Below are 21,177 nucleotides of genomic sequence, written 5' to 3'. Positions count from 1 at the left end.
GTCATGTACCACACCTTGTGTTGCAGTGTGTGCAGTTAAACGGTAGCGTCGTGTACCACACCTTGTGTTGCAGTGTGTGCAGTTAAACGGTAGCGTCATGTACCACACCTTGTGTTGCAGTGTGTGCAGTTAAACGGTAGCGTCGTGTACCACACCTTGTGTTGCAGTGTGTGCAGTTAAACGGTAGCGTCGTGTACCACACCTTGTGTTGCAGTGTGTGCAGTTAAACGGTAGCGTCGTGTACCACACCTTGTGTTGCAGTGTGTGCAGTTAAACGGTAGCGTCGTGTACCACACCTTGTGTTGCAGTGTGTGCAGTTAAACGGTAGCGTCGTGTACCACACCTTGTGTTGCAGTGTGTGCAGTTAAACGGTAGCGTCGTGTACCACACCTTGTGTTGCAGTGTGTGCAGTTAAACGGTAGCGTCGTGTACCACACCTTGTGTTGCAGTGTGTGCAGTTAAACGGTAGCGTCGTGTACCACACCTTGTGTTGCAGTGAGTGAGTGCAATGAAACACAAATGTTGCAAGTACTGGACAGTCTACTCCTCACTGGCGATAACAGCATCCCGGTGTGTGCGAGATATATACTGATAGATATACATCTATTAGTATATAAGAGCAACATACACCTATTTTTAGTCTACAAGCACGGTGTATACCCTTCTTGTCAGTGTATACACACAGAGTATACCCTCTTGTCAGTGTATACACACACAGTATACCCTCTTGTCAGTGTATACACACACAGTATACCCTCTTGTCAGTGTATACACACACAGTATACCCTCTTGTCAGTGTATACACACACAGTATACCCTCTTGTCAGTGTATACACACACAGTATACCCTCTTGTCAGTGTATACACACACAGTATACCCTCTTGTCAGTGTATACACACACAGTATACCCTCTTGTCAGTGTATACACACACAGTATACCCTCTTGTCAGTGTATACACACACAGTATACCCTCTTGTCAGTGTATACACACAGATTATATATCTTTCAGTATAGAAGCACTGAGAGTATACTTCTTTCAGTGTACAAACAAATATGAATCTCTGATATACATGTCATAGTGTATAAGCACCCAGAGCATATATTTTTCAGTGTATAAAAGGAGATGTAAATGTCTGCGTATAAAACCTTTGTCGATAATCAGTTAAGTATTTTTTTTTACATATGTTAGTAATGTGTGTAACTCTGTTAGAAATTATTGTAATTATGTTAGTAATTATAATAATTTCGTTGATATAATTGTCGTGATTATATTAGAAATGTTCGTAATTGTTGCTGTAGTGGCAATACAGTTTTGCAATTATCTTCGTTAATAATTAATATCCATCGTTGTATGTTTTGGCACAATGACCTCTTTGCATATAATTTATACGTTATTGTTTTTTATTTTGTTTTTGTTCTTGCTCTTCTTCCTGTTTCTTTCCTTCTTTTAATTCTTCTTTTGCTCCTCCTCCTCTTCCTCCGTCACGTTGGTAGCATAGCAATGTGTGGTAAGGTCATTATGGATCAATTAGGCCTATTTCACCTCCCTACACAGCGTAGTGATGATAGCAATAATAATTAGCTGTAATAATAATTAGCAGTAATGATAAAAATTAACAGTAATAATAATAATAATAAATATTGTAGCGTAATGTATCATATAGATTTATGTAATGCTTATTGCAACTGTTCATTCCTCACTGAATGGACAGTCAGCCTGTAGCTTTCAAGACGCCGAACACTGGCACAGGCAGCCTGATTGACCTGGCTGGTGACCAGGGAAGCCTGGCCTTAGGCCGATGGTAAAAGAGCCCTCGATAGCGGTCACAGGCATGTCACAAGTGCAGTATATACTCTCCAGTGAAGAGCAGAGTAGCACTAACACTACAATTATCAGATAACTCCACAAGTATATGTAGTTCAGGACTGTATGGCAGAGACTTCCATGGGAATGTGTGATAATAAAGTCTGATCCAAGGAAGGGGAGGTGGCTTCAAGTGCTTTGATCAAGAGCCCTTCTCTGATATCATGGTACCTTCTTAAAGGTCGGTCCTCAAGAAAGAAGTTGACAGATTCCTTCTTGAAAATGTCTTCAAGAAGGAAGGTGACAGATGCCGTCAATCAGTTGGTACACTCAGCTGCGTGGCACAGCTGACCTGCGTGTTGCAACCTCGAACAGGAAGCTTGGTCTGGGAACGGGAGGCGGGGGCGATGACCCCCGGAACCGTCAACAGGCGAATGACGCTTATGATTTGATTTTTAATTGAAAGTAAACAGCGTTACTTCGCGTTTCCCATCGCTACGTTATTTGTGCCGTGATTAATTTCCCTTTGCAGTTTTGTGTGCGCATAACAGCCGTTATTATTTCTATTTGGTAATTTAGAGTCGTTATTATTCTAATTTCCAAGTTAACACCTGTTATTATCTCGTTTTAAAATTAAGTCGTGTCATTACCCAATTTTGATATTAACTTCCATTAAGATCTGGGTGTAAACATGATTGATTCATCACTCCCCCCCCCTTCCCTCCCTCTCCTTCTCACTTCTTCCCCTCCACCTCTACGTCTCCCTTCCTCTTCCCTCCCTCCTCCCCTACACCTCTATACGATTTTCTCCCCTCCTGTAAGTACAAATAATCACACATACACACCTGGAGAGTGATGTAGTGGAGGCAGGGTCCATACATAGCTTTAAAGAGAGGTACGACAAGGCTCTTAGAGCAGGGAGAGAGAGTGGATCTAGTAGCGACCAGCGAAGAGGCGGGGCCAGGAGCTTCGAATCAAACCCTGCAGCCACAGATACGTGAATACACCACGCACAACAGGCCAAGTGTTTATGAATAAGTGCCTTTGACAACCTGTTACTAGTATATAACTCACTAGAGATCAGTAACTGCACCAGGAAGTTGAACATACCACAATGATATACCAGGAATTAAAATAACCACCAGTGACGTAGTGAGGCTCAGGAAGGACATGTAAGCATCCAAAACTTGGCCAACTGGAAGCAGGACTCAGTAGGAGTCATGCTGCGTTGCAGATGCGGCACCTGGCAAGAGATAGTCTTAAGAGGCACGTACGTTCCCCCGTCTTCAAATAACATGTTCATTTTTCCACTATAGTCTACCTTGTCCATAATTACTACTGTTTTTTCTTTGTCTGTTTCGTAAGGTGAAGTCCAGGATCTTTCCTTAATCCATGGCATAACTAAACAAATCTTAGACTTCACTTTACGAAACAGACAAAGCAAATGCGATAGTAATTATGGACAAAGTTGATTATAGTGAAACAGTGAACATGTTATTAGAAGACGGGGGAACTTACGTGCCTCTTTAGGATTTCTGGAGGGAACTGAAGACTTGAACACATTTGCACAGACCGTCAGTGAGTTATACTGGTAACGGGTGTGCGTCATGTTGGAACACAGTCATTGTAGTACTCAAGTTCAGAAAGTCTCTAGCGTAACCAACAGTCTGACTGGTCAGAGATCAGGCCACCATTAGCAGTCGAAGGATGGAATCTCTACCGTTACTTGCACCGAACGGCTCACACAGGTTTAGCGCTCAGTGAAATACACCATCTAACTTGACTGAGGAATAACTCGGATCACTGTTCACCACATACGTAAGACCAGCCCTCGAATATGCATCACCAGTGTGGAGCCGCCTCATAGACAAACACATAAAGGAAGAGAAATCTCGGAATTTACCACCAGACAGTGATTAGTTGAGGGAGGCAAACCTGGCGACACTGAATAAGTAAGAAGAGTAGAAACAAGAGGAGAGTTGATTATCACGTAGAAGATACCTCTGGGTATCGACAGTGCAGAGAACACACTGACGTGTGAAGGATCAGATGGAGGAGGCGGTGGCTTACGAAAGCTACACAGATGCCAGATCAACCAGGCTGTGACGGATATGTGTGTCAGCGGGCCACCAGCAGCAACAGCCTGGTTGACCAGGCAAGCACCAGACAAGCCTGGCCCATGGCTCTGCGAGTAGAAAGACTCTCGGAACTCATCGAAAGTGTATCAAAGGTAAAGGTAAGCACCATAATATTATGTGTTAGTGGTTCTGGAGATTATCTTTCCCAGGGCCCCGGTCTCAGACCAGACGACCTACCTGGAGGTTACCTGGAGGTTATTCCGGGGATCAACGCCCCCGCGGCCCGGTCCATGACCAGGCCTCCCGATGGATCAGGGCCTGATCAACTAGGCTGTTACTGCTGGCCGCACGCAGTCCGACGTACGAGCCACAGCCCGGCTGATCCGGCACTGACTTTAGGTTGGAAAGAAAATATTACAGGGTTAGCAACTTTAAAAATAAAAAAATAAACATGAAAATGAAGTGTGTGGTGAACGTAAATAGAAGATTTATATTATCTTACGGCTTTATAAGAGAGGAAAGTTCAGCAATCTTTATTAGGAAGCTGTGTGTGTAGTGCAGTGAACTATTGAGTTATAGGTGAGACTGATTATACAGAGGCAAGTCCAACAACTGGAGCTCAGTTCTCCCAGGGAGGGAGATAGGGTGGGAGGGAGAGAAGAAGAGAGGGAGCAGAGCAGACAAAAACCTGACACTCTGTCTAGTGGCTTGTTTGTGTGTGTGCCTGGGTCATCACTCAAGACGTGACATACAGTGCTTAAGATATTTCTTTGACCTCTCCTTCCTCTCTCTCTCCCTCCCTCTCTCTCTCTCTCTCTCTCTCTCTCTCTCTCTCTCACTCACTCTCTCTCTCTCTCTCTCTCTCTCCTTGCTTCCCTCCTTCACTCTCCCTCCCAATAACCTCTTCCACCCTCCCTTGCCCTCTTAATTTTGTTAAATAAAAAAAAGTCCTTGACTGCCCTCATAACCCTCCCTGATGCACCTTCTCTCACCCTGCCTCATTCATCCTCTCTCCTTCACCCTCCCTCACTCGTCCCTTACCCACCCGCCCTCACCACCGGTCCGCAGACATCTCTAGGATCACATTAACCTTCTCTGGTAGCGATAAACATGCCTGGTTATCGTCTTGGCCAATCAGGTGTGTCGCTGGGCGAGGGGTAAGTAGCTGTGACCAATCAGTGGTGAGAGCACTGGCCAATCAGTGGTGAGAGCACTGGCTTGTTAGTTTTAGCACAGTCTTGTCATGGGTTCCAACCCTGCTCGTTCCCCTGCTTGTTTACAATCGTGTTATGATTTTTCGCCAGTCACCAGTCATGTGCATGAGCCTTAACCTGTCAGCCAATCATGTGTACGAAGCGCTTCCTGTCAACCAGTCATGTGCAAGAGCTGCAACCTGTCAGCCAATCATGTGTACAAAGCTCGTCATATCAGCCAGTCATGTGTGTGAAATTTACCTTGAACTTGTGAAGTCCCTCGAACTGTATTCCCTGGAACATAGGCGAGAAAGATACATAATTGACGGTTTGAATAATCTGGAGTTACTGGTCTCAAACCTAGACACTAAAACTGCTTCCTATGAGAGCAAAAGGCTTGAAAGTCGTAAATTGCTGCCAATAAAAGTAGGGTGTAATGGGCATACTGAGAAATAGCAGTAAGTGTAAGGAGCCCAAGATTTTTAACACACTGATTTCATATGTGGGAGGAATTACCAGCAGATCTCTGGGTGTCTTGAAGGCGGAACTGGGTAAGTTTCTGAAACTAGTCCGTGAGCTGTTTGACTGTGATGGCTACGTGGGGCTGGCACCAACAGCCTCGTTGGTCAAGCCGTCAACCAAGATTTGTCTTCAGGTATCAGCCAATCATGTAGAGGAACCGCGCCTTTTCAAAGCTGCCTTTTGATTGGCTGTTGCACGCTAGCTGTGAAAATAATGACTTAAGTTGCAACAGGCTTTATATGGACAACGTTTCACTCAGTGTAGTAGTTTCTTATCGAGACCTCTCTTGATAAAGCTCTACACAGGGCGAAACGTTGTCCCAGTTAAAAGCCTGTTCTGTAAACCCATGTCTTTGTCTTGGTTCTGGAGGTCAATACTACTTGTCTTCCAGCAGTCACCAATGATGTACCTCAGCGTTGATATCATTGCATTAATTGATGTCATTGGTTATATACCCAACATTGATCTCAATGCATTAATTGATGCCATTAATGTTATACCCAGCGTTGATCTAAATGCATTAATTGATGTCACAGTGTTGATCTCTGTGTATTAATTGATATCACTAGTGATATGCTCAGTGATGATCTCAGTGCATTAAGTGATGTCACCAGTGATGTACCCAACGTTGCTCTATAATATTGATGATATTCAGGACTGCAGCCCTCAGACATATTTATATTTTCAAGAGGCCAATCAGATCATCAGTGGTCATTATCACAACCAATCAGGTTTCACGACGCATCAGCATTAATCGTCTCAACCAGTTACATCCACCAACACATCACTGATGTAATCTTCTTGACCAATCAGCTCCCTCCACACATCACTAGTAACACTGTTGACCAATCAGATCCCGCAGCGCATCTCTGGCAATCATCTCGACCAATCAGATCCGGCTGCGCCACGTTTAACAAGTTCAGCTCTGGAAAATCAGGCGTAGTCAGGCACTGTTAATGAGCGGCGCCGTTCACTGACTGTCAGCAGTGGGATTATCTTGCTGACCCAATCAGGAAGCTTTTAAGTGCGTGCTGCTGATTATCATATCTTGCCAATCACGAAGATTATACCTCCCTCCCTCCCTCCCTCCCTCCCTCTTCTTAACCCTTCCCTCCTTCCCAGCTCTTTTCCCTCCTTTTCTCCCTCCCTCCTTTTCCTCGACCCATCCCTCCTTGCCAACTATTTTCCTTCCTTCCTACCTCCTTTCCCTCGACCCTTCCCTCCCTCCCTCCATTCCCTTTCCTCCCCTCCCCTCCCTCCTTCCCCTTCCCTCCTTCCTTCCCTCCCTTTCCCTTCCCTTCCTCCGACCCTCTCTTCCCTCCCTCCTTCCCTCTCTTCCCTCCCTCCTTCCCTCCCTTCTTTCCCTTCCCTCCCTCCTTCCTTCCCTCCTTTCTCAGTTTTAAGTTGGCACTTCATGATAGTGTAGTGTGCTCATTGAGTTCCAGTTTTAATTGGTGTCATTGGCACCATTACAGATTGCGTACGTGCGTGTGCGTGTGTGTAGAGGGAGGGCGTACAAGTGTAGGTTCGTATAAACCACGGAACGGATGGGGGTTAAACCAGTGGCGAGTGAGTCGTCGAACCCCACTGGTTCCGTGGTTTATCTCCAGTCGTTTCATTACGATTTCGTGAGTAAATTCGTAAATTCTTCACGTATTTATTTCAGCTATACATTTGTATTTGTTAATAGTGTAAAAAAATGGACTATACCCAATTTTTTTTTGAAAGGTTGATTGATATATATTTTTTACAGTGATAGTGTTGTAAAAATCATTGAGAGCAACGTTGTGGTACATCCCTAGTGACGTCAACTGATGTATTGATAACGTTATGGTACGTCACTGGTGACATCGACTGCTGTATTGATAACGTTATGGTATATCACTGGTGACATCGACTGGTGTATTGATAACAGCGTTGAGTTACAATACTAGTGACATCAATTGATGTATTGAAAGCAACGTTGGGGGGGGGAGGTAACATCAGTAGAAGCTTAACCTAACCTTACTTAACGTAACCTAATTTAACCTAGTCTAAATTAGCCTCACCTAACCTAATGTAACCTCACCTAACCTAACTTAACCTAAATTAACGTAACCTAACCTAACTTAACGTATTATTTTGTTACAATATCTTCAGGGTACACTTCTATAGTATATTATGTACATTTAACTTGAGATAACTCAATGAAGTCAAAGTTATTTGATTGCTGTTGTCTTTTGATAGGAGCGCAGGAAGAGAGGAGGTGCAAAGAGGGAGACAGAGGAGAGAGAGAAGAAAAATGGACTATAAAGGGAATAACAAAGATAAGAGGGAGAGGTGAATTGGGGGATGTGAGGTAGGAGAGGGGTGATAGGGGTAGAGGGAGGGGAGGGAAGTTAATGAATGGAAGGGGGGCAGGAAGGGAGGAGAGAAGAAGGGATAGGATGAATGAGGAAGGGGCACATCGTTAAATGAACGATTTTTCTCTACTTAAAGTGTCTTTGAACTACCGGGGTGAGAGAGAAGGAATGGGAAGAAAATGGAGAACTTGGAAGAGAGTGAGAAATGAGGAAAGAAGAGTAAAGCAAGAGCGAAGGAAATGAGAGGAGAATAAAAAAAAAAGCATTTTTCATCGTCTCTCTACATATTTAGAAGCTTATAAGTCAAATCTTATGATATATATATATATATATATATATATATATATATATATATATATATATATATATATATATATATATATATATATATAATACTTAATAAGCCAGATTGGTTCATTAGGCTGAAACGACATCAAAAATTTAATTTTCTAAAATGTTCTTTTACGAATTAATATATACCACCCTCTTTCTCCTCTTCCTCCTCCATCTCTTCCTTCCTCCCCCTCCTCCATTCTCCAGGGTTGTAGTGTTGGTGATAAAATGAGGTAATGTGTGTGCTGGGGATATCAATGAGGTCTACAGCTGTCTTTAAAAGCTACATTTTGGCATGGCCATCTGAGTCCCAGGGAGTGTCCTCTGCGTTATGGAATTGATTTTTGCCTCTTCTCAACGTTTGTCTGCACAAGAACGGAATAAAAACATGGCAGTAGGCGAAAGTCATCCATCTATAGCATGGTTTTCCTGTTATACTCCATCACACAGTATGATGTTCCGGGCATATCACATCCTGCAGGATTAATTTCATGCTTGAGGTAATGAAATCTGTCATCCGGGGCTGGGAGACTTCAGTTGTGGGTATTATGAGTGTTAGAACGTTGCTTGAGTATCACTCTTAAGTGTACCGGTTACTTAATTATATTTAATATAGTTGACCAGAGAAATCATCCTCACTCGGTTATGGGGATTATCAATGCACTGGTTCACTGTTGTCGACGAATCACAAAATCATCCTGCCATAATAAAGGGACACTGTAAATATGAATAGGAGAATTGGGCATGAAGGAGAAGAAGGTTAGAAAAACATATTGAGGTTTGTTGAACGCTTCAACAATTACAAGAATTTACTCATGCATTTATTTTGATCATCTTTGTGTGTGTCTGCCTTACTTGTAACCAAGCCTAAGCTTGTTCCTTGTAACCAAGCTAAAGCTTGGCTACTACAGTGTCTGCCTTACTTGTAATCAAGCCTAAGCTTTTTCCATATAACCAAACCTAAGCTTGTTCCTTGTAGCCAAACCTAAGCTTATTCCTTGCAACCAAGCCTAAGAGTGTTCCTTGTAACCAAGCCTAAGCTTGGCTACTACAACATCATTCTCTTAATCACATTATAAGTTGCTGCATTAAACCTCATTATCTACGTTCATGTTATGGTACTGATAGATCTACTCAGGCTTCTAACTGCATTCTTATGGCATTCAATTTCTATTTAATTTTTCCTAATATTATTCCTAATGCTAGACACAGGCATACTAAAGTTGTATTCTACATTTTCCTTCTTTGACTAAACTATTAACTTTACAATGAATTACTAGTTCTATGTGTGATGGAATCCACACATGTACATTAATTCCTTTTACTTTGATTTTTGAGTTACTATATCTGTCTTCTCCAGTGACCATGTTGTCAGAGTCATTATGTGAGTCATGTGTCTTCAGTGGTGACATAGAATGAGTAATAATCAGTGTCAAGCTCAATGTCATAAGTTAACTTAGTGACAATTCAGTTTGCAGTATAGACGCCCAGTTGTTAATTCTTATCCCTAACTCAAGATGGTTGCTATAGTTCTTATCTAGGGAGGTGACAACAAGAGCAGATGCAGCCCAGCCAGTAGACTCATGTTTAGATTCATCATTGTATATAATTTACGATATATTATTAACAGTTAAGCAAGAATGTTCTTCCAGACCAGTTGTCTTTTGGAAAGAAATGGTTCCTAGTGATGAGCTTCTCAGGAGGGGATATCAAATATGTGATATTAAATGAACACATCTTGTAGAAGTGAAATGCTCTTCTTGTCTACAGCGATACAGTTCATGCAGGTTATAAAGCTTAATTGCATATTTTCACAACCCATTTAAATCTATGTTAATATACTGTCTAGTTCATTTTTTTAACATTCTAATACCAAGTACTATATAAATCTCAATAATCCTATCACTGATACTAGGAACACCAAGCTCTTTCATATTAAGAATCTTGGTAATTTTAACAACCTTGGTAGCTTTAAAACAATCGAGAATAATTCTGAAGGCTTCATTTTGTATTAACTACAAGGGCCGGGGGAATTTTCCTTTGGTAATATTAACATGGGCGAAGCAAAATCAGTTAAGAATGCAATATAGGCTATGTGCACCAGTCTTACTGTTCTTACATTAACACCATGGGGTTGTAGCCAGCAACAGGTCTGAAATAATTTAGCTTATCTTTGCATTTTTTATTTAGTTGCGTGAGCGTGTTAGATAGGAGCAAATGGAGACAAATGGTTTTTACGACTTGACGTGCTGTTGGAGTGTGAGCAAGGTAACATTTATGAAGGGATTCAGGGAAACCGGCAGGCCGGACTTGAGTCCTGGAGATGGGAGGTACAGTGTCTGCACTCTGAAGGAGGGGTGTTAATGTTGCAGTTTTGCAACTGTAGTGTGAGCGCGCCTCTGGCAAGACAGTGATGGAGTGAATGATGATGAAAGTCTTTTTCGGGCCACCCTGCCTTGGTGGGAAACGGCCGACGTGTTAAAAAACATGATAGATTTATTGAAGGGTACATCAACACCAAGATATTTATAAGATTTAACGTAGCTAATGTTTTTACCCTACATATAGATGGGTGGGACACGTCGTTGGCTGGTCGATATCTTTGTTTTAGATGAAGATAAGACGAGACCTAGTCGATTACCAATTAATTGAACCTCATTAAGAATGGTACTCGTCTTATGCCATTTTGTGGATCATCAGCATAGCTTACAGTTCTACTGTATGTTTAGGTAAGGTAGATAGGGCATTTGGGAGAGCATTAATCCTGCAAAGGATACTTTAACAGATAACCTATTATCCAACTGAGTAGATTACCACCAATATTCATTTTGGCTAGTTCATATATAATAGGGAGGGGGAATTGAGGTAGGGAGGCGTATTTAAGATAGTAAGGGGGCGGTGGGAGGGGGTTATGGCGGTGAATGGGTAGGGGGGAAGTAGGCGGATTAATGGGAGTTGGGGTGGTTGGGGGTAGGGGAGGTTAGAGTGCCAACAAGGTGCTCCTTGTGCATTCGAGGTTGACCTTGTCTATGCTTGGTCTGCCTGGGTGGCGGGGCCAAGGGCAAACTCTGATAGTTTTATCTATATATTTATTTTGCTCGTGTGTGTTTGTGCTGTGGAAACGGGGGAAAAAATGTTGACTTTCAGCGCTGTTACAAGTGAATGAAAAAATTGCATGAGTGCCTGCAGCTACTGACTTGTGTAACTGAACAGTTTGTTCATATATATTTTGTGTATATATATATATACATATTGAACAAGCCCGATACAGAGGCAGGGCTAAAATTGAACACTGGTGGGTTTTTTTCCCCTGTCATAGGTAACATTTGACTAATATCTTAAACAGAGAGATTGAAGGATTGTATCTAATAAAAGTTTATGGGATCATCGCTCCCATTATCCTGTCTCGGACCAGACCTGGTTCAGGCCCTGTGGACCAGCTTACAACCTGGGTTAGTCTTCAGGGCAGTATTTATCAGGCTGCTGGTTCTGTGGACCAGCTTACAACCTGGGTTAGTCTTCAGGGCAGTATTTATCAGGCTGCTGGTTCTGTGGACCAGCTTACAACCTGGGTTAGTCTTCAGGGCAGTATTTATCAGGCTGCTGGTTCTGTGGACCAGCTTACAACCTGGGTTAGTCTTCAGGGCAGTATTTATCAGGCTGCTGGTTCTGTGGACCAGTTTACAACCTGGGTTAGTCTTCAGGGCAGTATTTATCAGGCTGCTGGTTCTGTGGACCAGTTTACAACCTGGGTTAGTCTTCAGGGCAGTATTTATCAGGCTGCTGGTTCTGTGGACCAGTTTACAACCTGGGTTAGTCTTCAGGGCAGTATTTATCAGGCTGCTGGTTCTGTGGACCAGTTTACAACCTGAGTTAGTTTCTCAGGGCAGTATTTATCAGGCTGCTGGTTCTGTGGACCAGCTTACAACCTGAGTTAGTCTGTCAGGGCAATATTTACCAGGCAGCTGGTTCTGTGGACCATCTTACAACCTGAGTTAGTCTGTCAGGGCAATATTTACCAGGCAGCTGGTTCTGTGGACCAGCTTACAACCTGAGTTAGTCTATCAGGGCAATATTTACCAGGCAGCTGGTTCTGTGGACCAGCTTACAACCTGAGTTAGTCTGTCAGGGCAATATTTACCAGGCAGCTGGTTCTGTGGACCATCTTACAACCTGAGCTCGTCTGTCAGGGCAATATTTACCAGGCAGCTGGTTCTGTGGACTAGCTTACAACCTGAGCTAGTCTGTCAGGGCAATATTTACCAGGCAGCTGGTTCTGTGGACCAGCTTACAACCTGAGTTAGTCTATCAGGGCAATATTTACCAGGCAGCTGGTTCTGTGGACCAGCTTACAACCTGAGTTAGTCTGTCAGGGCAATATTTACCAAGCAGCTGGTTCTGTGGACCATCTTACAACCTGAGCTAGTCTGTCAGGGCAATATTTACCAGGCAGCTGGTTCTGTGGACCTGGTACACTAAGGGAAAACACCATAAGTGTCCGGGGCCCAAAACTGTTCAACAGCCTCCCATCAAGCATTAGGGGAATTGCCAATAAACCCCTGGCTGCCTTCAAGAGAGAGCTGGACAGATACCTAAAGTCAGTGCCGGATCAGCCGGGCTGTGGCTCGTACGTTGGACTGCGTGCGGCCAGCAGTAACAGCCTAGTTGATCAGGCCCTGATCCATCAGGAGGCCTGGTCATGGACCGGGCCGCGGGGGCGTTGATCCCCGGAATAACCTCCAGGTAACCTCCAGGTAACAACCTGAGCTAGTCTGTCAGGGCAATATTTACCAGGCAGCTGGTTCTGTGGACCAGCTTACAACCTGAGCTAGTCTGTCAGGGCAATATTTACCAGGCAGCTGGTTCTGTGGACCAGCTTACAACCTGAGCTAGTCTGTCCGGGCAATATTTACCAGGCAGCTGGTTCTGTGGACCAGCTTACAACCGGGTCATTGCATACATCCTTTAAGATTTATAATTAATTAAATAGCCACAGCAGATGTCATTTTGTAACATGAAAATTATGTAACTAATGCATTTTGGTAACATGTCTCTCGCGCCGAACCAGACGGAGGATCGAGCCTGTACCCTCCTTGCCCTAAAAGACCCACACGGGTCTAGCGCCTCACATAAATACAAGGTATTAAGATTTTGTGTTAAGCGTGGTGTCACATTGTTGACAATGTAACGTGGGGTGAATGGGATTGTAACCTGGGTGAATGTTATTGTAACGTGGGGTGGATGTGATTGTAACGTGGGGTGAATGTGTTACGTTTTAATAATGTTCCCGATCTCTTCTCTTTCCAGGTATGTAATGGAGGCGAGCCAGGAATGGGAATATTACCGGTGGCTACATTATACCATGACCAGGAACGGGAATAATGATGGTAAGGATAGTAACGCATAGGTAATAACTAAAATATTATGGGTGAGTGTGATTATCATTTGGGACGAAACTGGACTATAGCTAACGGGAATGGGATTGCTTGACTAGGAATGGAGATATGCGTTAGATGACGGATACCAGTCTTGAAGACTCGATACATATGGCCTCGAAGACTCTCTACATGTGGTCTTAAAGACTTACTACATGTGGTCTTGCAGACTCACTACTTGAAGATTAACTACATGTGGTCATGAAGACTCATTGATGTAGTCTTAAGAGATCACTGCATGTAGTCTTGAGGACTCACTACATGTAGTCTTGCGTACAGAACATGCAGTCTTGTATTCACGTTACATAATAAACTTACTCTTTCATAACACTCTTCTGTACATATATATATATATATATATATATATATATATATATATATATATATATATATATATATATATATATATATATATATATTTCACAATTGGTAATTTTTAATGCTTAAAATGTTAATTAAATCCTCATTACGTATCATTAATAATTACAAATCTTTTTACCGGTTATTAGTGGGTATCCCAGTGAGCTTTAGACTATAAATTAGGTGAACTATATATATATATATATATATATATATATATATATATATATATATATATATATATATATATATATATATATATATATATATATATATATATATACACACACACACACACACACACACACACACACACACACACACACACACACACACACACACACACACACACACACACACACACACACACACACACACATTGGAGAATGTACCTTTCTTTGAGGTTTTTTCAGTTTCTCCTTCAAGTCTTTATTTAGAAATGCTTTCCCACCTTACACTGTATATCATGTTCTCAAGGGATTTATTATCCTATAATTCTTACACATTCTCTTGTTCTCTCTTCGTTTTTTTTTTTTTTATCTTATACAAATGAACTATGCGACGTACCTAGTCTTTGCTGCCTTCCCTTCTTTCATACACCACCACCACTGTTACTACCACTATTACCACTATTGTTACTACCACCACCATCACCACTGTTACTACCACCACCACTGTTACCACCACCACTACTGTTACTACACCACTGCGACTAGTGCTGCCACCACTACCGGAATCACTGGTACCATCACCACCACTAGTACCACTACCAATACTATACTATTACTTTACTGTTATCACCACCATTCCTATTACCACCACTAACTACTACCATACCCTCTACCACTACTTCTGTATCTACAACCACCATCGCCTCCACCACCACCAAACCCACCACTACCAGTGGACCTAAAATCCCACCATCAATCTCCATTATCAACTCAGTCCTACCATTAACAACTCACTGGCTATTCATGGAGTCGAGTATGGTTAGGTGGATGCCAGGTGTGAGGTCGCTCTCACCTGTCTGACTACCAGTGTTTTCTTCTCAGTTGTTGATTACAGGTGTAAGGTGTAGTGTTAAAGTGGCGGGGCTGGGAGCTGTACCTCAACCCTCCCGCAACCACAGCTAGGTGAGTACGACTAAGTGCACACACACAGGGCCAGGAGCTATGACTGACCCCTTCAACCACAATTAGGTGAGTATACACACACAAGCGCGCGCGCGCGCGCTCACAAACTATGAAGAAGAAAGGCTAGAGGAGCTAAACCTGAATAAACTAGCGTAGTACCAGAGGTGATATGATTACGACGTACAAAATACTGAGAGGAATTGACAGGGTGGACAAAGAGAATCTGAGAGGCGGGACTCAGTCACATGAGATCACAACTGTAAGTTAGTAGCACAGATGAATCACAGAGATGTTAGGAAATACTTCTTAAGCCTTAGAATGGTCGAGAAGTGGAACGACCTAGACAGTGAAGTGGTAGAGGCAGAATACAATCTTAGCTTTAAGAACAGGTATGATAGGGCTCACGCAGTTATAAATGAATGAAACCGGTAGCGACCAGCGGAGAGGCGAGGCCAAGAGCTATGATTTGACCCCTACAAACACAATGAGGTGAGTACAGGTAAGACTCTATCCCAGCTCACACAACTCATTATGTACATACATATTTACCCTATACACACAATTTATTCATGTTAAGAATTTCATTAAAATAAGTGAACTCCATTACTAATGTATATTAATTGATTCTTTTTATTTTTAAGCTCATTGTTCATGCATTGTGTCGTGTTTAACATTAATGTTACCGCTCACCAGTGATGGTGTATGGGCAAGACTGTTGTATGTTGAGTATTGTATGATTGTATGTAGGGTATTGTATTGTCACCAGTGTGAGTGTACTCTTTTATGACGAACTCTAGTTCAAGTACCGTCCCCGTGTACTTTATATTGGCGTCAGAGTATCTTATGTGATGTGATGATGTCTCCTCTGGCTCCTCCATCTTCTAGAGATGTAATGGTTGGCTAAACTCTATACATTTCTTCATACTCCAGCCTGTTATATGTCCAGTTTTGTGATGTGAGGAATAGTACACTTTACATTACAGTAATAGGTTCAGTCATGTAGCGGAACTCGGAATGTTTACATTATCTTTCTGCACTCAGTTGAAGGCTCCCTTGTGGTGCTGCGAACTCCAGAAGTAAACTTATAAGTGTACAGCAGTCGCAGTGCCTTCTTAGGATGTACTCAATGCGTTGTCCTCACCGAGCTGTGCTTTCTGGAGTCGAGTCTCAGCTCCTGGCACTGCCTCTCAACTTACCATCAACTGGTGTTGCTGATTCCCATCCTCTCGGGCCTGATCCTATTTCCTTTTGACAATGTGTGTGAGGTTTATCAAAGCCCTTCTTCCTCTGGCTCTTTCCACCTTTCTTTCATTGACCTTCGATTTAAGAAGTATTTTCCAACCTCACTGTAAGTCATCTGGGTTTTCAGCTTTATCTGTGTTCTCTGCACTCTTTCTTATGTCTTCTTATCGATCGTGTGTGTGTGTGTGTGTGTGTGTGATATGTATATGCATCTGTATAGTGCACTAGTGGTGTGCCTTGTGTTGTATACTTAACTATTGTTTTATACAGAGATCATTGAGCAAGGTAGCGACATGTATCAGGTAGACGGCTCATTAGGGCCGCATCGATCCTTGGTTGCACCATGAAAAGTTGATCAGTAGTGTTCAGTGCCTTTTACCAGAGGTTAGATTGTGTGTGTGTGTGTGTGTGTGTGTGTGTGTGTGTGTGTGTGTGTGTGTGTGTGTGTGTGTGTGTGTGTGTGTGTGTGTGTGTGTGTGTGTAGGCGTTGTGTGTGTTGTTTGTGTGTTGTGTGTGTGTGTGTATGTATATATATATATATATATATGTGTGTGTGTGTGTGTGCGTGTGAATATTGACAAGCATATGTATGTATATACATGTAGACGAGCGACACAGACAACCACACTCCATCATCAGAAATTTAATTATTGCATTAGCGAACCTCACTTGATGACAGAGCCATTAAGTTTTGATTATGACAGACACGAAGTTGTCAACAGTGTGTGGTGGAGACGAGTGTGTTGGGTGTGTGTGTGTGTGTGTGTGTAGGGTGCGTGTGTTGGAGATGAGGGTGTGGGATGGGCTGGGAGAGGGGTGTGTGTGTGTACGGCGGGAGTGTAAGGGGTAGGTGTTTGTGTGTGTGTGTGTGTGTGTGTGTGTGTGTGTGTGTGTGTGTGTGTGTGTGTGTGTGTGGGTGTAGGTTGCATGTATTGGAGAGGAGGGTGCGGGATGTGTTGGTGGAAAGTAGTGTACGGGTGTAGGGAGTGTGTGTAAAGTGTGTGTGTGTGTGAGTGTAATGGGAGGGTGTATGTATGTATGTGTAAGGGGAGGGTGTGGATGTGTGTGTGTAAGGGGAAGGTGTGTGTGTAAGGGGAGGGTGTGTGTGTGTGTAAGGGGAGGGTGTATGTATAAGGGGAGGGTGTACGTGTGTGTAAGGCGAGGGTGTGTGTGTGTAAAGGGAGGGTGTTTGTGTGTAAGGGAAGGGTGTGTGTGTGTGTAAGGGAAGGGTGTGTGTGTGTGTGTAAGGGGAGGGGTGTGTGAGGGGAGGGTGTGTGTGTGCAAGGGAAGGGTGTGTGTGTGTGTAAGGGGAGGGGTGTGTGAGGGGAGGGTGTGTGTGTGTAAGGGGAGGGTGTGTGTGTGAGGGGAGGGTGTGTGTGTGTAAGGGAAGGGTGTGTGTGTGTAAGGGAAGGGTGTGTGTGTGTAAGGGGAGGGGTGTGTGAGCGGAGGGTGTGTGAGGGGATGGTGTGTGTGTAAGGCGAGGGTGTGTGTGTGAGGGGAGGGTGTGTATGTGTAAGGGGAGGGTGTGTGTGTGTGCAAGGGGAGGGTGTGTGTGTGTAAGGGGAGGGTGTGTGTGTGAGGGGAGGGTGTGTGTGTGAGGGGAGGGTGTGTGTGTGAGGGGAGGGTGTGTGTGTGAGGGGAGGGTGTGTGTGTGTGAGGGTAGTGTGTGTGTGTAAGAGGAGGGTGTGTGTGTGTGAGGGGAGGGGGTGTGTGTGTAAGGGGAGGGTGTGTGTGTGTGAGGGGAGGGTGTGTGTGTGTGAGGGGAGTGGGTGTGTGTGTCAGGGGAGGGTGTGTGTGTGTAAAGGGAAGGGGTGTGTGTGTGAGGGGAGGGGGTGTGTGTGTGAGGGGAGGAGGTGTGTGTGTAAGGGGAGGGTGTGTGTGTGTAAGGGGAGGGTGTGTGTTTGGGGGGGGGGTGTGTGTGTGAGGGGAGGGTGTGTGTGTGTTTATGGGGGGGGTGTGTGTGTGAGGGGAGGGTGTGTGTGTGTAAGGGGAGGGGGTGTGTGTGAGGGGAGGGTGTGTGTGTGTAAGGGGAGGGTGTGTGTGTGTGAGGGGAGGGTGTGTGTGTAAGGGGAGGGTGTGTGTGTGAGGGGAGGGGTGTGTGAGGGGAGGGGTGTGTGAGGGGAGGGTGTGTGTGTAAGGGGAGGGGTGTGTGTGAGGGGAGGGTGTGTGTGTGTGTGTAAGGGGAGGGTGTGTGAGGGGAGGGTGTGTGAGGGGAGGGTGTGTGAGGGGAGGGTGTGTGAGGGGAGTGTGTGTGAGGGGAGGTTGTGTGAGGGGAGGGTGTGTGAGGGGAGTGTGTGTGAGGGGAGGTTGTGTGAGGGGAGGGTGTGTGAGGGGAGGGTGTGTGAGGGGAGGGTGTGTGAGGGGAGGGTGTGTGAGGGGAGGGTGTGTGAGGGGAGGGTGTGTGGGTAAGTGGGGGGGGTTACAATGTCTTCTTAAGAAAGCATAAATGTTAAAAATGTGATTGTCTGCGTATGTACTGGAGTACTAACATGACTTGTTACATCATAAATGTACTCAATATGTACTGGAGTACTAACATGACTTGTTACATCATAAATGTACTCAATATGTACTGGAGTACTAACATGACTTGTTACATCATAAATGTACTCAATATGTACTGGAGTACTAACATGACTTGTTACATCATAAATGTACTCAATATGTACTGGAGTACTAACATGACTTGTTACATCATAAATGTACTCAATATGTACTGGAGTACTAACATGACTTGTTACATCATAAATGTACTCAATTTGTACTCGAGTATTAACATGACTTGTTGCATCATAAATGAACTCAATATGTACTGGAGTACTAACATGACTTGTTACATCATAAATGCACTCAATATGTACTCGAGTACTAACATGACTTGTTACATCATAAATGCACTCAATATGTACTCGACTACTAAGATGACTTGTTACATTATAAATGTACTCTGTATTCTAGTACTAACATGAGTTAGATTCCCTAATACAAGAAGAAAAACATTTACATTACATAAGCGCGCATGCGCAGGAGCTCGCACACAGCAAAACTAATGTAGATGTTTATTGTTATCGACACATAACATATTTATGTCTGTATAATTTATGTTTATGTATGTTTATATGACTGTTTACAATATTTACTTAACACAGTCATAATCACCGTTGTATTATTAATACACATGTGTACACACCGTTGTAATGTTGACATGTGTAAGCAAGCTCTCCATTTATTTCTTTATTTTCTTTCATATTGCTTATTGACCTTTATCGAACTTTTATTTGCGTTATTGTTGTTACTTATATATTTATTCATTTGTTTTTGTTTAATGTCAGTATCAGCAGAGGTTTAAGCGATCGTTTCTTATAAAGAACGTCACAGTTAAACGATGCTCCTTAGGACAATGGCAGACTCCAGTTGTGGGGTTGTGATGGCTGTGTGGGTCTGCAGGTCGCAAGCTCCAACAGCCTGGTGAATCAGGTAGTCAGTAGGGTAGCCTGGTCTCAGGTCGGGCAGATAGGATGGAAGAAACCTGGAAACCGGTCACAGGCGGTCACCAGGTTGGTCAGTGATCACTGTAAGGATAATAAGTTTTAATCATAATTGTTAAAGGGGTGGAGGGGTAAGCCAGCGGAAGGCCTCGATCAGATATCCAAAAACTCCATCCAGCCGCCGGTCATCATATGACTTAAAAGCCTCAGGAAACACTCACTTGTCCTGTTTCCTCACAAACATTACCTAACCAAGTTAGTCAGACAGCAGACGGTGAAAACAGGAAAACTCTCGAAACCAGCCACAAGTTAAGATTAACAATTGAAAAAAACCTGGTTTACCTTCTTGTTCGTAGTGGCTGACTTTCTGACCGACTCGCAGAATTAGGAATTCGGAGATTATTATTATTATTATTATTATTATTATTATTAATAGTAGTATTAGTAGTAGTATTATAATTACTTGCGTTATTTATATGTGTGTGTTTCAGTGATCACATAATACCTAAAATACCAGTACATAAATAACCCGCACATAGAGAGGAGCTTACCACGACGTTTCGGTCCGACTTGGACCATTTACAAAGTCACACTGTAAATGGTTCAGGTCAGACCGATACGTCGTCATAAACTTTTCTCTCTTATGTGCGGATTATTTGTGTATTCTTCCAGTCACGGTATTGTGCTTTTTTGTTCTTCTAAAATACCAGGTTGTGGTGGCAAGATTTTTAGGGCATAAGCCATATTACAATGTTGCATGGAGTAATGTAATTTGCATAAAACCATTTTGCTTGCATGACCTACATTGTAGTTTTGACAAGTGAACATATGAGAGGTGTAAACGAGGATGTAATCTCCACTTCCTCTCAGAAAAACTCAGACAAGTTGTGCATTGCACAACTCAAAAAATAATCGTTAATTATAATTAGATTTTGCAAGCCATGCCGGATTGCAGCTTTATTTTTGCATGGAGGTAAGTCGAGATGATTTTTCCTGCATGAAATGGCGTATGACTGACATGAAGACTAAGAGATTTTTAGATAGATTTTTATATGTAGATTTCTGTGATGTTAATGCTACTGGAGTGTAGTTTTTTGCTACTTGCTTTATGAAGAGGAACTGTGTCTGCACTATATAAGGCCTCTTTTAAAATTTTAGCTTAATCTAAGCTGTTTCCAGGTACACTAAGCACTCTTTCAAATGATGTTTTGGGTTTCTTTATGAAATGACGTATTTCAGGAATCA

This window comes from Cherax quadricarinatus, chromosome 48 (assembly GCF_038502225.1).
Source record: "Cherax quadricarinatus isolate ZL_2023a chromosome 48, ASM3850222v1, whole genome shotgun sequence".
In the NCBI taxonomy this organism is placed as follows: Eukaryota; Metazoa; Arthropoda; class Malacostraca; order Decapoda; family Parastacidae; genus Cherax; species Cherax quadricarinatus.
This window is presented reverse-complemented; position numbering follows the sequence as displayed.